We start from the raw sequence: 15902 nt of genomic DNA, 5'->3' as shown, positions 1-15902 counted from the left end.
TTCAGGCCTGTCATTTCAAATGCATCCTCAATAATACAACTGCATCCAATTGCACTAGATTTTAACTTGGATTTAACAGAATTACACCTTATTACTGGGCAAGAAGTAGTTCTTGTGTTTAGTTGTGTGGGAGAAAAATGGCAAACTGTTTCAAATCTTTCAATTTCGATTTTCTTTCTTTGCTCCTAGCTTGCTAAAAGTGAGATGAATCAAGAAGGATCTGCTGTTTTTTTTTTTTTTTTTTCTTTTTTCAAATTTTGCTTTAATGGAGTGAAGTCAGCTGCCCCCTTCCAACTTTAGCCTGTGCTATAGTCACTTTCTGAACTTCTTTCCTTTATCTTTCTTTTAAGAGTTAGATGGAAAATGTGCTAATCCATGAGAAAATGTCAGAGACTAATTAAATATATGAAATTGTTCTCTTCTTGACAGAAGGCAGATTTTACTGAATTCTAGCTAAAGAAAATATATGTTTTACCAAGGTAGATTTCATTTGAAAAATAAATCAGTTAATTACAAATTTCATGATAGGAAACTCCACTTTTAACTGTAGAACTGGCTCTATCTATCTACTGCACTTCAGAAAAAAATAAAGAGTTCACAATTTAGCAGCACATTATTCAATAATCAAGAACTCTCCAAGAATATTTCAATTGTTCTTATTATTTTACTGCAAATTAGTCATCAGTAAAGGCATTTCAATACAATTTGAATATGCAAACATAAATGTGTCAATTGCATGTTTAGAAAAACTGTATAAATCGTAAATTAGAACATTAATGATGGCACTGGATCTCTCTTTGATTAGCTCTGAGTGAGGCATAGAGTAAGGATATTAGTATTTTCTTCAGAGCTCTGCTCTGCATATCTGTAGTCAATTTACATAACTTCTGGGCTTTGCGTAACCCTGCTGTAACACAGACATAAGAATTTTAGGTCCATTTTGTAAAGCTCGCTAATCTTAAAAGCTTTGCACAGCTTGCTGTGTGGTATTACAGCAAAACTTTCACAACAAGTGAAATGCTGCCAACAGAATTAGAGGAAGAGGTAAACTGAGAGACTGAGTTATTAATGAAAAAATACATAGCAAAGTGTGTAGTGTGCATATAGTTGTGCAGAAGAGTCATTGAAGTTGTGTTTTTTTCTGTTTGTTTTGTTTTTTAAAGTCATAGCAGATATCTGCTTCTCAATAACAGGATAATCAAAGGGCTAGAGCACATCTCCTTTGAAAAAATGTCGAAGGAGCTGAGCTTGTTTAGTTGAGCTTGGAGAAGAGATGGCTTCATGGAGTCCTTGTTGTGACCTTCCAGTACTTGAAGGGAGGTTACAAGCAGGAGGAGGGCTGACTTACAAACTCTGATAGTGATTCGACAAGGGGGAATGGCTTTAAACTAAATGAGGAGAGATTTAGGTTGGGAAGAAATTCTTTACTCAGAAGGTATGGTCACAGGCTGCCTAGAGAAGCTATGGAATGCCCCATCCCTGGAGGCGCTTCCCTGGAGGGCCAGGTTGGATGGGGCCCTGGGCAGCCTGATCTGATGAATGGCAACTCTGTCCATGGCAGGGGATTGGAACCGAATGAGGTCATTTTCAACTTGAGTCATTCTATGATTCCATGATAAAATATGTTTAAAGATTTCTCATTTTAATTTGCTGTTCATGGAAAATCATGGCTGGAAAAAATTGGAGGGAAAGCCTAACATGTGTATTTATGGTGTAAGAACATTGAGTTATTTTCATTCTATGTGAGTCTTAGGGCATGAAATCCTTTTGGGCCATTCCTGAAGTTTTCCATCCTGTCTCGTGGCCCCATCAGAGAAAGGAAACCACTTGACCTCACTTTTGCATTGCAGTCTTTACCCAACCAGTGCAACTGTACTGTGTAGTGGCAAAGACAGCAGAGGACAAAAGGACATGGTAGCCCCAAAGGAGTCCTGAGTACTTCTTGTTCCAGCTGGGAGGGAAATTGCATGGGATTGAGCATGGCAAGCTGTCAGCTCTTCATCTACACATCCTGGTGGTTGGAAGCTGTCCAGCTCATAGACACGGGAAGCCATCATGTTAGTGATCATAAGGGCCATTCAGTCATTTCCTTCCTTTTTATGCTAATCTTTGTCTTTTATGGACACTGCAATATGTCTGACAGAGATCCAGCTTTCATGAACAAGTCCCTTTAGCTTTTCACATTCCCTCATTAACAATGAGTATAGAGGAGACCAAAAATCATATAATTTGAGAACAGAAACGTCCAGATATTTCAAATATTTTGGAAACAAGCCAAAACAACTGTAAAATCTGCAGAGGCATATTTGAAGCTAGTTTCTTGTTACATGTTTATGGGTGTTCTAGTGTACATTTGGGAGGCTTACAGCTTGGAAGGCAGAACGGGTGAAAATACAGATAAACGTGATGAAAAATCAATTGCCATTAACTGAAGTGGAGACAGTGAAACACCAGTTTGGTAGAAATTGTTTCATCTCAGGGTAAATCACAGTCAGAGGGTGCACCTGTGCAGTATACTCTTATGATTCAAAAGTCTTCAGTGTCTTTTACAGCTAAAATATTGGCAAGAAAACTCACCCTATTTAAAATCATAATAGAGAATGCAAAAGGATTTCAGATTAAATACAGAAGAATTAATGAAACAATTAAAAAATCTTCATTGATTGTTCTCAATTGCTTTTCTTATTATGTGGCTATATAGACACACAAAGAGTAGATGTTACTAGAAAGGATGCTATTAAATTCAATGTTTCACATCTACTTTTCCAAGCACCAAGAACTTGTAAAGCAAAGATGCAAATCTGAGGTGAGTCACAGCCTTACACTCAGACAAAGGCCTCACAATCAGGAAAAACCAGTGACAAGCCAAGACACAGAACTCTCGACCCTTTGCTGTCCAGAGTTCACAAACATCCCTAAAAGGGTAATAAGAAAAAATCACAGAAATTCATTCTGGGAATTCTTCAGTTTGATCGCTAAAATTTTCCTGAGTCAGCAGCCAGAAGTGAATTTCTTTTCATGCTTATTGTACAAATCAATTCAGCATTGCATCAAAATCCACTTCAATTTCAAGGAAATGCTATTTTCATTTAAAAGCTAGATGAATTCCTCATCATTCAAAACATTGCCAGCTCTTTGCAGGTGACCGCAGAATACCTACAGAAAACAGCCTTACTTAATTGTAATTCAGAAGCTCCACAGAGCTTCCTGTGCTGAGAGGATGAAACAGTCAGCTGAAATAGAAACAGGTGTTTCAAAGCCAGCAAGAAGATATGAACATGAAAGCTCTGCTATTAGAAAGCAAAAAGCTCATTTTCTCAGTGTTTAAACTTACTTTTTTTTGTGGTTGCTATGCTACCATCTCTGCACTTACTTTATGGCACTTTGAGACATAGCGAAAAAAAAACCAAAAAACTTTTTTTGGAAAAAACAGGCCTCAATTGAAAACAAATGTGAGACCATCCTGTAAAGTTTTTATAGCTTGCAAAACCTGAGATTCAGCAAAATTTAAATTGGTCAGTCTGAGGAATCATCTCACTATTTGCTTGCCAGCCCTCTGGATCATTTCTATTTTTTCAATGCTTTTTAAGTATTATGTCTTTTACTAAGCTGATACCACCATCATTAGCATTACTTGTTTCAGGATATAAGCAAGTTGCAGCCACTGATAACAATAATAGCTGTCAAACACTTTAATATACATGAGAACTGAGCTAACTCTTAGTAAAAATAAAATTTGCATAATAGGAAAAAATAGCCTGCATTCAGATGATATACCACAAGAGCGCTAGGCAAGTACTGCAGCATTCAAAAAGCAGGAAGTCAATACTAGGAAAATGGGCTGAAGATACTCAAAGGCTTTAATGCATATGTTGGTGAGATAAGAAATATGGGAAAGAAAAGAGCACCCTTTGGACAACCAGGAAATGTAGTCAGCTATGACCACGAAATTGTAATGGATTCCTTTCATGGACATATTTCCAGTAACATATTTAGGGAAATTAAAAGTAAACAGAGAAGGACTTGGGGTTCCTGATGGATGAAAAGATGGACACGGGCCAGTAGGATCCTCTCGCATCCTGGAAGGCACACAGTGTCCTGGGCTGCATCAACAGAGGAGTGGCAGCAGGGAAGGGATGTCTGCTCTGCTCTGCCCTTATGAGGTCCCATCTGGAGTACCGCATCCAGGCCTGGGCACCCTGTACAGGAAGAATGTGGAGCTGGTGGAGTGGGTGCAGCAGAGGGACACACATATGATCATTGGGCTGGAGCACCTCACCTATGAAGAAAGGTTGAGGGAGCTGGGCTTGTTCAGCTTGGAGAAGTGATAGCTTTGAGGAGACCTCATTGCAGCTTTCCAATACTTAAAGGGAGTTTAAAGGCAGGAGGATGGGGAACTTTTTACATGATCTGATAGTGAAAGGATGAGAGGGAATGGCTTTAACTGAAAAAGAGAATTAGTTTAGATGTTAGGAAGAAATTCTTTACACCACCCTCTAGTGGTGAGGAACTGGCACAGGCTGCCCAGAGAGGCTGTGGCTGCTCCGTCCCTGGAGACGTTTAAGGCCAGGCTGAATGGTGCTCTGGGTAGCCTGATCTGGTGGGTGGCAGCCCTGCCCACGGCAGAGGGTTGGAACTGGATGATCTTTAAAGTCCCCTCCAACCTCAGCCATTCTATGGTTCAATACAAAAGAGAAGAAGGGAAAGCTGCTTGTGAGAAGGTGAATCCTACATGAGGGGTACTGGTAGAAAAAGTGCAAGGGCATGAAGCTCATAACGAGCACGAGCACATCTCAGGAAGCATGGTGCTGGTGGCATGCTGCCAACTCACTTCCACCTGCTCTCATGGTATGCTGGGATTTGACCGCAGACTCAAAATGGAGCAAAGGGAAGCAGAGCAAATCCTGTTGTATATATGGAAAACATGTAACATTATTATGAAGTACCAGATAGCAGAGTGGTGGACTTCAGAAGCCGTATTTCATATGCCTAATTTCATCACCCACTGATTGTTTCTGTGAAGATAAAATAAAGAATATTGCATACTGATAGATGCATCTCAGTTCTCTCAGTCTACCTTTAAAGAGTCATTTCCTCACGAGGAAATTGTCATGCTGAAAGTCCTTTCTCATTTTCCTGTGTTTTTTACACAGCTGTGTGCATACATGCTTACTTGTACTTGGGATTATTAATTCCTCTTTTTGTCTTTGAATGTCTTCTCCGGTGTGATTCTTCAAGTTCATCAAGTGAATATGGTATTTATCATAGACTGCCGATTCCATGCCTCACATTGAGGCAGCAAGTAAGGGATGTACTTGTCTATAAATATGTAAGTCTACTAGCAGTAAAGATGGCAAGGAATTATTGAGATCTAAAAGATGTAATGGACTGTAACAAGAAAAAATAAAAGTCATGTTATGCATTAGGAAAAAATGGGAGGGTCAATCCTACAGTAGAATAATTTATCTAGAGAAAGTTGTTATGGTACCATCACTGCAGAGGTGATGATGTGAATATTAGATATGGTACATGAGAAAATATAAGGGTATTGAAAAATAAAGCTGTAGTAAGCATTCTGTAGAAAATACTAATGCAGCGATGAGCAGCTGGAAGGGAGTATTTCTTTTCCATACTTTCTATTTAGGAGTCTGCTCTTGTGACATTAGCAGTTGTTACCAGCAATGGGAAAGGAGGCAGAACAAACTGATCTAGGCAGCCCTTTCAGCTTTAACATCTATAGGATTCATTCAGCTTCCTCCTGGCACAGAATTGAGTTCACTTTACTCTGATTTATATATCCAAAGTTTTTATTTTTGTACTCTTGCACAGAAGGGAAAAATACTACAGCCTGACAAGAACTTTAGAAAGTTACTTCCCATTTGAAGAAGTGCATTCTTGCCGTTGTCATTCAGTATGGCTTATTTTCTGCCCACTGGCCATGAGTTCATTAAACACTCAGTAATGGTTGTATCAGTAATAAATAATTATGGTAAGCTGCAATATATGCTGTGCAAAGACTTTTAGCAATCATAAAGCTTACTTCTGCACTGGCAGATTTCTGCACCATGGAATTACAAGGATTTACTGTACTGGAAGGCAAAAGTTGTCTGTTGATAAGATCACATATCAAAAATATGCAAAAAAGTTTCCTTTGCATTTCACTAAGGCAGAGACTGCATTCATTTTCTGCATTCTAATCTAGAGACCTAAAAAGTATAGCTATGTCAATATGGAGGGTGCCTCGCTGCTCTGCTTGTCTCATATTAGTGACATAGGACTACCATCTACTTATTCCATTCATAAAGTACAAGGAGGAGAGGAATCATTTTTATATAGGATCAGATTGTGCTTCGAATTGAGGTTGGTGTGCAGTCTTTGGTGTTTGCTCATCTCTGGAAAACTTTGAAAAGTCAGGCAGGAATAAAACCTGGCCTCTCTCCGTTACTCCCAATATGCACAGTGAGCCAAATGGGGAAAGGAGTGGGAGGTGGCAGAGAGGCAGTGTGTCCCTCTGCCTTTCTTGCACAGCCTTGTAGATTACACATTCTTCCCCAGGGTGAATGTTTTACCAAGACACTAACAGAAACCATTTTGTTGAGGTGTAGGAAGAATGTGTTCCAATTCAGGTTTCAGCAATATATATGTAATAAATGGGAAGGATAATTTTCTTCCACTACTGCTATTACAACTCTAATTTTTTGGAAAAGCGGAGGTTTGGTTACTGGGGGAGAATTTCTGTGGTCACTGCTTATAGTACGGTACATGAAAAGGGAGGGAATGCCTTGCAGATATTGATCTCTTTGTGCTTTCCAGACTCACCCTGAGAACATTAAACGGCAGTTATGTGTCCAGTGCAGATAGACACATCTAAGATATTTAATTTCCTAAAACTGCAAGGTGTGGATAAATGTTATTCTTCATTTATTTCTTGATTTCAGTCTTTATTTTTCCCAGAAGACCTTTTTTATTTTCCTCAGTGATACACAGCGTTTTGTAAGCTTTATCTGCACAAAGCATACCAGGCACCCTGTTCCACTTTGCAACACAAATATATTTTTCTCCTCTTTTAAAACTTAGTCAAGAATGCCTATACTGTGGCGTCCTTACGTGCTGACCTTTACATTTTATCTATTCACTCACTTCTCTCTACTCTTTAAACTCTCTGCTGGCTTATTACTTCATTATACATTCCTTTCAAGTTTATTTAGGTCTCTCAGATTTCTTCCCAAGCATCCCATGGAAAAGCCCAGAGAAATAGGTCTCAGAGTTAATTTGTTCTATAACTGGCCACACATTTATGCTTGAGACTCCTTTCTCATTTTGTCTTTACCCTATTCTTGACCCCTGGTTGTAGAGTTGCTGCTTTTCAGGTGACTGAGTTGTTTTCCAAACTCTGTTCCCACATTCCCCCTTTCCCCAAACCCTTAGTATTAGTGAATTCAGGCAGGTGATCTCACGACACTTTCTCTATATAATTATACCTTGAGGTTTCTCTGGAAACAAAACTACTACTTATTTGGCTCTCTTCAAGAAAATGCCTTCCTGCTTAGAGCAATGTATGGGTAATTATTTAGCAACAAAATGCTGCCACAGACAGCATTGCTGCTGTGCCGGCCTGAGGAGGCTACACACAACTTCTCTCCCTGAAAGCCAGGTTCCTTTCCTGTGGAGATGCTGGTGTTTAAGATATAAGAAATTTAAGAAATGATAAACCATGCAGGAATGAATATAAATGGGGAATGAATACAGCAGCTGCCAGATCTGCACACAATAGAGTGTGTAAGCAGAGGCATTGTCAAGCCTTTTTTGTGAGATATACATTTAAAGGCATTGTAAAAGTTTTATTTTCTGAACCAGTAAAATTTCGAATGGAATATCTGCCCTCTCACTTCACCATTTTTCTGAGACCATAAACTAATAATAGAATCATAGAATGACTTAAGTTGGAGGGGACCTTAGAGCCCAACCATTTCCGACCCCCTGCCATGGGTCAGGTTGCCACCCACCAGAACAACCTGCCCAGGACTCCATCCAACCTGGCCTTGAACACCTCTAGGAATGGGGCACCCACAGCTTTCTCTGTTTTCTCCCTCCATTGACTATTATTAGGTACCTCCCTAAAGCTATCAGTACGGCATCTCTGTGACAAAGCAACCATGCTACTGGCTAAAATGTTACTTCAGTCAACTGCATTGTCCGCAATACTACAGTGCTTAATAAAGTGGCAGCTGCCACTCAAAGCCCATTGCAGAGCAGAGCCGGAGGACTGGTGTGCAGTCTGCTGCTCTGCCTGCTTACAGGTTGCTCTTCCCTGGGCTGAAAGCCTGGCTGAGGTGCATATGACAGCTGAACACAGCCTACTCATTCAGACTCTGCGCAGGTCAGGAAACTTGCCAAAATGTCCACATAGACATTATGAGGGAGTTGAAGGAGGCAGATATGACAGCTTCCATCTATGTGTTCCTTAACTGCAGTCTCTGCAAGTAGGTGTAAATTGCCTACATTTTAGGAACACTTTCTTGTTTTCATTGACGTGCCAGTGAATTTCTGGCAGTTTTCTCAAACATGGTAATTTTGCATAAAAAGGCCCTTCAAGGGAACTTGCACATCAAATGCAGCCTAATGCAATGCTCAAAAATCCATTTGGCCTTTATCATCTTTTTTGTTCTGTGCCGTGATGCATGTCCTGAGAGCATTGGCCAGATTTATGGTGCTGCAGTCCTAGTAAGTGTAACTAATGCCTGATTTAATTGCTTTATACATTGTTCCCCCTTTAATTCTGTACCACATCCCTCTAGGCTGAAGCACAGCATCTTACTCTGACTCAGTGCTGAAATGAGCTTACAGTCCTTGCAGATTTTCCTTCCACCACACTTCAGACTTCTTCCTCTGTCAGCTTGCCTTCAATGGTAGCACACATGACAAGGATTTGACTTTTTGTTCCTAGGCTTATTTTACATTACTCCACTCTACATGGAGTATGCCCAGGCCAGGTCCATAGTATTATCAAAGTGCTTCTGAATCTCATGGTGTTGTTCCTATTTTTCTTCATGATAACTTTAATTTTGAATGAACTCAAAGGCTTGTCTTCATTACAGTCATCTCAAAAGAGAGCAGCAAATAAGAAATGAAAAAGTCCCCAGGACTGTGGGGCATCTTATACAAGCTGAAGCCCAAGTCACTAACCTTTTATAAACACAGAGTGAGTGTGAAGTGCTAATGATACATTGGACACAGAAAACAGACACCAGCAGGGGAATTTTTTACCTGCATTATTCCAACAGAGCTTTTGAAAATAATTATGCCATTTTTTTTACTGTTTCAATAGATCTGCTTGCCTACTGTATTATAACTGTTCAATTCCATGTATGAAATCACTAATTAGAATGTATTCACAGCAAGGTTATTTATTGAAATTGAGTATCTGGGATGGACACATAGCACTTGAGACTAAATTAGCCTTTCGCCTGTCAAGAAAGTACAATGGAGAGAGAGAAGAAAAAGAAAGGAAAAAGAAAGGATCCCGACTCCAAATTGTTCTACTTGCATATTTGAAGAATTATGGAAGAGAGAATAGAGATTTACTACTGTATCACAATGTTATTTAAAGGGATATTTTGCTTTTCAGTCAGCTACCCAGAGTAGCTGGAAAGGTAGAAAGAAAAAGGTAGAAACAACATTGAAAAGCATTAATCTTAGGAAGCTGCTGCTGTTCCATATGTGAGCGGTAGCAGTCACATTGGAAGGTGCCAGAGGACACATCAGTTTTGTATGTTCCTTCATCAGAACACTGCATGTGCTGACAAGTGGGAAGTGGGGGTAAAAGGGAAAAAGGAAGATTACAGTTACAAGTGAATCGCCTCTCTGGGATGGATCTGTCCTTGGAGTTGTCAGATGTGATTTCCTGTGCCAGCCCTGGCAAATATGACCCTTGGACTTTTACTGTATAAACCTGTCATCTAAATTGATGGAGGATATTTCATCTCCCTCACCCTCCATCACTGATTTGTTTCATATTTGGGCCAACTGACTTCATTCATCCTGTGGGAGTATGAGCTCGGCAATGAACATTAGTCAAAACAGACCATTTTAAGCAACAATTGCAGAACAGTAACAGCAATTATATTTGGGATTGTGAATGCAAGCATCGGCACTCTGATTTTCTAAGATACTTGCAAACAATCAGGAAGCAATCCATATTGAGAGCACCAAATGTTCAGACAAAATGTTCCTCATGTTGAATATTGGTTGCTCGTGAATAACCCGAGATCTAAGGAATTAACATTTCATCCAGAAATAATTCTGAACACCAAATATCTAACCTCAAATAGAGATACCCAGTATCTCCTGCAAACAGCCTGGAGATCCCAAGAGCCATACTGTGTTTTAACTGTTGTGTAACTTGCCATTGTGCTCAGGACAGCTTACATACAGAGTAAGTCACATTTGTTTCTCCCCACAGGCAGACATAGCATATAAAACAAATGACTCCCAACATATCTGTGAAAAAATATATCTATTGGTAAAGATTGCAAGAACTTCATTTTTGGCATTTGCCATTAGAAATTAAGAAATGTATAGATGTCTCAAGTTCCAAAACACACTTATTTAAGAGGATTTTGAAAGGCCTCTACAATAACGCACAAATTAGGAATCAAAATTTCTGGAACTGAGAACCACCACTTGCTGAAGACTGTCTCGGATCCTGTAAAATGAGCATGAATGTATCACTGCAGTAAGAAGAATGCTGAGTGTCACTAAGAAACGTTGTGTTTTCATTACAAGACTCTTCTGTTATGTTTGGCTTTCCTTGGGAAGCTCATTAGTGGGCTGGTTATTTAGAACAGTGCACATTACGATCTATTACCCCACACAACCTATAGATGTCATTGCCCTGAAGGGAATTTACTCATCAATTTTTTTCCAGCAGATAGTGGAGGTGAGGTAAAACTGCTTCAATGTAAGAGGACCTCTAGCTTTAATTCCAGCTAGGGACACAGCTGTAGCTTTGCTGATTTTGTAATTTAAGCAGCACGGGTATATTTAAGCAACTTAGACTTAGAAAACTAGGTGGAGGGGTTCCCTGGTAGCTCACAGCTCTAGCATTTAGTCAAGCTGCTAATCCAAACCTTCAGTGCTTTTTCAGGGCACATTTTAACACCTTTTACAGGATGGTCTCCTTTGCATGTGTGTTTTCTGCTTCCATAATTACTGTGTTATATAAAGGTCTCTAAAAATGGATAAAAATTGCCTTGGTGATACTGATTATCTCCTCTGACCTCAAATATAATATACTAAATCTTGGCCTTCCATTTCATGACGTTATGGCTAATACATTTGTGACAGTTGCCACAAAATTGCTTTGGAGACTTCAAACACATTTAACATACGATTAATGTCTTTACAGAGCCAGTCATTTACCTTTCTTATGGATGAGCAGGCACTCACTGTTTCTGTGTTATATGTGATCGTTTGCTTTTAGGTATTTTGCCAGGCATTTAAATTTTAAGAAAATTATTCTTACCACCTCTAAATCTCACATGAAACAAAGACTGAGCTGAAATCCTTTGGATTACATGAATATCTAAAATACGGTATGTTGTATTTTTTAACAAGCTAAGAAAAGACTTGAAATCAAAAATGACCAATTGGATTTGTTCTTTATTTCCTGAGAAACTGATAGCATATTTCTTTTTCATATATATTTTTTTTTATTTGCCAAACATTAATAAGCACATATTCGAGTAGCTTAATCCCATGTTAGCAAGTCAATGCACCTGAATACTAAGATCTGTCACAGGAATGAAGCTTCAGAGCAATCAGCCTTAAAGATAACTGACAGCCTACCTTTTTCATTAATTAATAGTAGCTGTGTTGTTTACAATAATTAAAAATCTATTGGCAATTTATAATCATTTTTTCACTGATCATTTCAGTTTCTGAGCTTACAACAGGAAGATCGTAGGCAGTCTACTCTGTCTTGTCAGTCTTCTGCATGCAACTGGGGTTCTGCCCAGCCACACTGAGTTGTTATCAAACATCACCTGAAATGACACATGAAAAGCTGCTCCTGCAGTACTTGTATCTACACTTAGGATTGTGTACATCCATTTAGTAGGTAAACAGGGAGACTTTAACACTCTATTATTCTGCAAAATGCTGATGCTATGGCACTTTAATCAGTGAAGCTGAGTACTTGTTTTTTAAATAGTTGCATATATAACATTTTCAAAACATCCAGGAAATCATATATGTTAAGTTAAATTGCGTGACATTAAAGCTGGTGCAGTGTTGACAGAAAAGACAATAGATATGCATCTGACAGTCTGATGCTGTTCTGTTTATTCTGTTTATTTACCAGGAGATAGTAAACTCCTTTTTTCCTCTCTTTCCTTTTCTTCTTCCTTTTCAATTTTTTTTTATGGGTATTAATTTGCTCTCTGGTGCTTGAACACTTTCCTTCTGTCCGCCCATCCACTATTCTTGCTGTGAATATGTTCTTAATTAGTGTTCTAAAATATGAGTTTATAAATATGACATAGTAGGTGTGGAGAACTGAGGAAAAACAGTACTAAAAGGGCATAACTATAGTTAAATGAAACAAAAGAAAAAATGAAGCTTCAAATGTTCTTGCTTTCTATTAGATTTTACCATTGATTTTTGCATTAGTTCATTCACAGTGTCTCTGAGTTTAAATAATGTTGTCCATTATAGGGAGCTTTAGACCTCAGCTCAAAGAAACAAGTCTACTTAAATGCTTAAAATTAAGCATGTGCTGAATTTTGCCCTTCAATAGCATTGTGGTTTCATGAGAAGGAAATACATACCTTAGTTTCAATTCTATTGTTTTGTGTGGCCAGAATCAAATAATGTTCATAGTGTAATCTCTTAAAAAATAAGTAAAAACAAAAACAAAGGAACAAACACAAGCATCAAACAAACTCACCGCAGAATGCAAAAAATAAATCTCAGAAAGCTATGTTGGTATATATGGTCACTAGAATCTAAGTACTTAGAATCCAAATGCAAAGTACTCGAATATACTTCTGAGATTCCAAACTTTATTTTGACTCACTCACAGATAGATAAAGTAACTTCCCCATTACGTAGTGTCTGAATCAGATTATATTTGCAAAGGTGCACTTTACAGAAGCTATTGATCTCAGTGCCAAATTAATATGTTTACTGGAGTTAATACGATTTTGTCATAATGGTTCCTGTTTCTTGAAGATCAGTAGACCCATGACTGTACACTAAAAGAAGATAAGTGGTATTTTTCAAAGTGATTAGATGTCACTGTGGCAGCATCATTCTTTTTTGGCAGAAATAACGTGAAAGAGTTGCATTAGTTGCCAGAAGAAAAAAAAAAAAAAGTACCCTCCCCCAAATACTGCTTGAATTGCTTTTGCAATGTTTGTGTTCTGGTTGTAATAACGAAAGGTAAGAAAAATAAGAACAGCCAGATTTTTTGAGTAGAATTAGAAACGAGACTCATTCTGAAGCACATGAATAATTTAATATGAAAAAACCCTGTATTTCTGGAAGTATGGTTACTGCCGTTGCTTACACATATAAGATAGGAAGATAAGAAAAGGAATGTGGAAATGGATAACCGCTTCAACGGATAACCCACTAAGGCAGTCCTGAAGACTTCTTAGTCAGGAAAGGTTGCTGTCTAGATTTCTGGAGAAAGGAAACCCACTTATTTTCGTGTGCAGATTGTGAGAAACGCTCAAAATCGATGATTTCCAATCGGGCAAAGGTCTCCGTGAGGCAACAAAGCTCTGTTCGGCATTGCAAGGTCGGGCGCGCGCGCCCCCTCGTGGCGAGGGAGAAATTTCGCGCTCAATCGGCGCCACCCGCAGCGGTACGAACCGTTTCTGCGACGCGTGGGACGCCGCTGCTGGCACTCGGTTGGCTGAGCGTCTCAGGCTCGCAATCTACTCGATGCGGTTGCTAAGGTACGTTTCCACAGAAAGTTTTTTACCACTTGTTGTTCACCATTTTTCATGCGAGATGGGATAATGGTGTGTACTGGATTCTCCCTTCCCTGCCTATCCACCTTAGCTAGTATCATTTCTACCCACCTGGTCAGAACGTTCCAGAAAACAGAATACCTGACAGACTCACTGTACCCTGTGCTAGGCTCTGCCTCAGCAGCTCGGTGTGAGCAGCAATCCCTGCAGCCATTTTGTAAGAAAGTTTAGTAAAGGCCTGTCCCTTAGTGCTGGAAGTTTTGTACTGCAAAAACACAACCTAACCCTCACAAGATCTGAAATATTTGAATACCTTTCTGCGCAGACCACAGGGCAATGTCTAAACTATTTTTGGTGGCTGTGCTGAAGTTTGGTTTCTGATCTGTTGAACTGGCAATTCCAGGGACAACCACAGAGGCTGGAGAGAGATCTGGATTGAAGCAGTGTCGCTTTTCTCTGTTCCCAGCTCTCGGATATCTGTGTCCATAGATCTCAAGATCCTATTCTGATCCTGTTGAAATTCATGAATCCATTTCTAAGTATTGCAGGACATCAAAAGTAGTGCAGAGGGCTGCAGTACCACCAGGGTATTCTATCTAAACATGTAAAACAAGGGAAAGTAATTTCAACTTAAGGCCATACCAAAAGAGCATGTGATGTTTGATAACTGAAATTCTAATTAGAGTTAAAGGAATTGGCTTTGATGCTACAAAAGAAAGCAGAAAGATAGAAGCAAAAGCAAAAAGTGTTTGTGGTTTAATGTCTGCAGTTAATTTAATTTTAAGATATTTGGATATCTTTTATATTTTAATATATAATATATAATAATATATTATTATATATTATATATTAAAATATTTATATTTAATATATAAAAAATAATATATAAAATATATATATTATATATATAAAATATATAATAATATATTTTAAGATATTTGGAACAGAAATTTTATGAGCATTTTTTTTTCACTAGGTAAACCATACATCAATCCCAGGTTGTAGCTGGATTTAAATCCGGATGTGATGAAGGATGTATATTTAGTATTCCAGAGTAGGCTGGAATTTGACTTCTTCCATAAACAAGCAGATTTGTTGTGGGTGCTGACAGAAACACTAATACAATTAATGCTGCCAAATTACCACCCAACAAAAGCAAAAAATAAAATAAAAATAAAAATAAAAAATCACAGAACAAGCCTGCTGCTTTGATTCACTTGAGAAAATTAATCTTTTATTACCCAGATAGTAAGGTTAAGAGAAAAAAATAACAATTGCATTTTATTTTGGTTTTATCTGTCTGGGTCTAAAGCTGTTGTTTAAACAACATAACTTTCCACACAATATGGTTGAGAAACGAAATTTTACTTAGTCATTGGTGTAGAAGGATGCATAATGTAGAAAGTTTCCCTATGTCTGTCTGGAAGTGTTGAGTTGCTCTCACTTTAAAAGCACGGAAGAGCCCCAGATTGAAAATTATAAACAAGCATAATAACAGTTACACTGAGATGAATGATCACGTAGCATTTTTTATAAATATTGGTCTGTAGTTCATCTAACAGCTTTGGTAATTTATAGATCTGTAACGTTTAAGGTTGCTGACTCAGCCCATTCCATGGTCATTGGTTCTCATGCTTGCTTGCCCTCAGAGTTAAAAGTTCTGCCATGTTTACCTAAAAGTGAGTTGCTATATTGTTTAATTTGCAAACATGATCTAATTTGCAAGAGTAACACCCAAAAGCTTTTGTTTTGTTTTTTTAAATCAGTATGGAGAAATAATGTCTAGTATGCTCGTTTATAGATTTAAAGCCAGTTTAGTTTATCTGTGAAAATAGCTCCCTGTTCCTAAGTGAGCTCAATAGCAGTTGAAATACCTCCTAAGTCATCCCAAAGGTCTTCTTGGTTACTGTAACAAACAGAACTGTA

This window comes from Tetrao urogallus (assembly GCF_951394365.1).
Source record: "Tetrao urogallus genome assembly, chromosome: 4".
Classification (NCBI taxonomy): Eukaryota; Metazoa; Chordata; class Aves; order Galliformes; family Phasianidae; genus Tetrao; species Tetrao urogallus.
Note: the sequence above shows the minus strand (reverse complement) of the source record.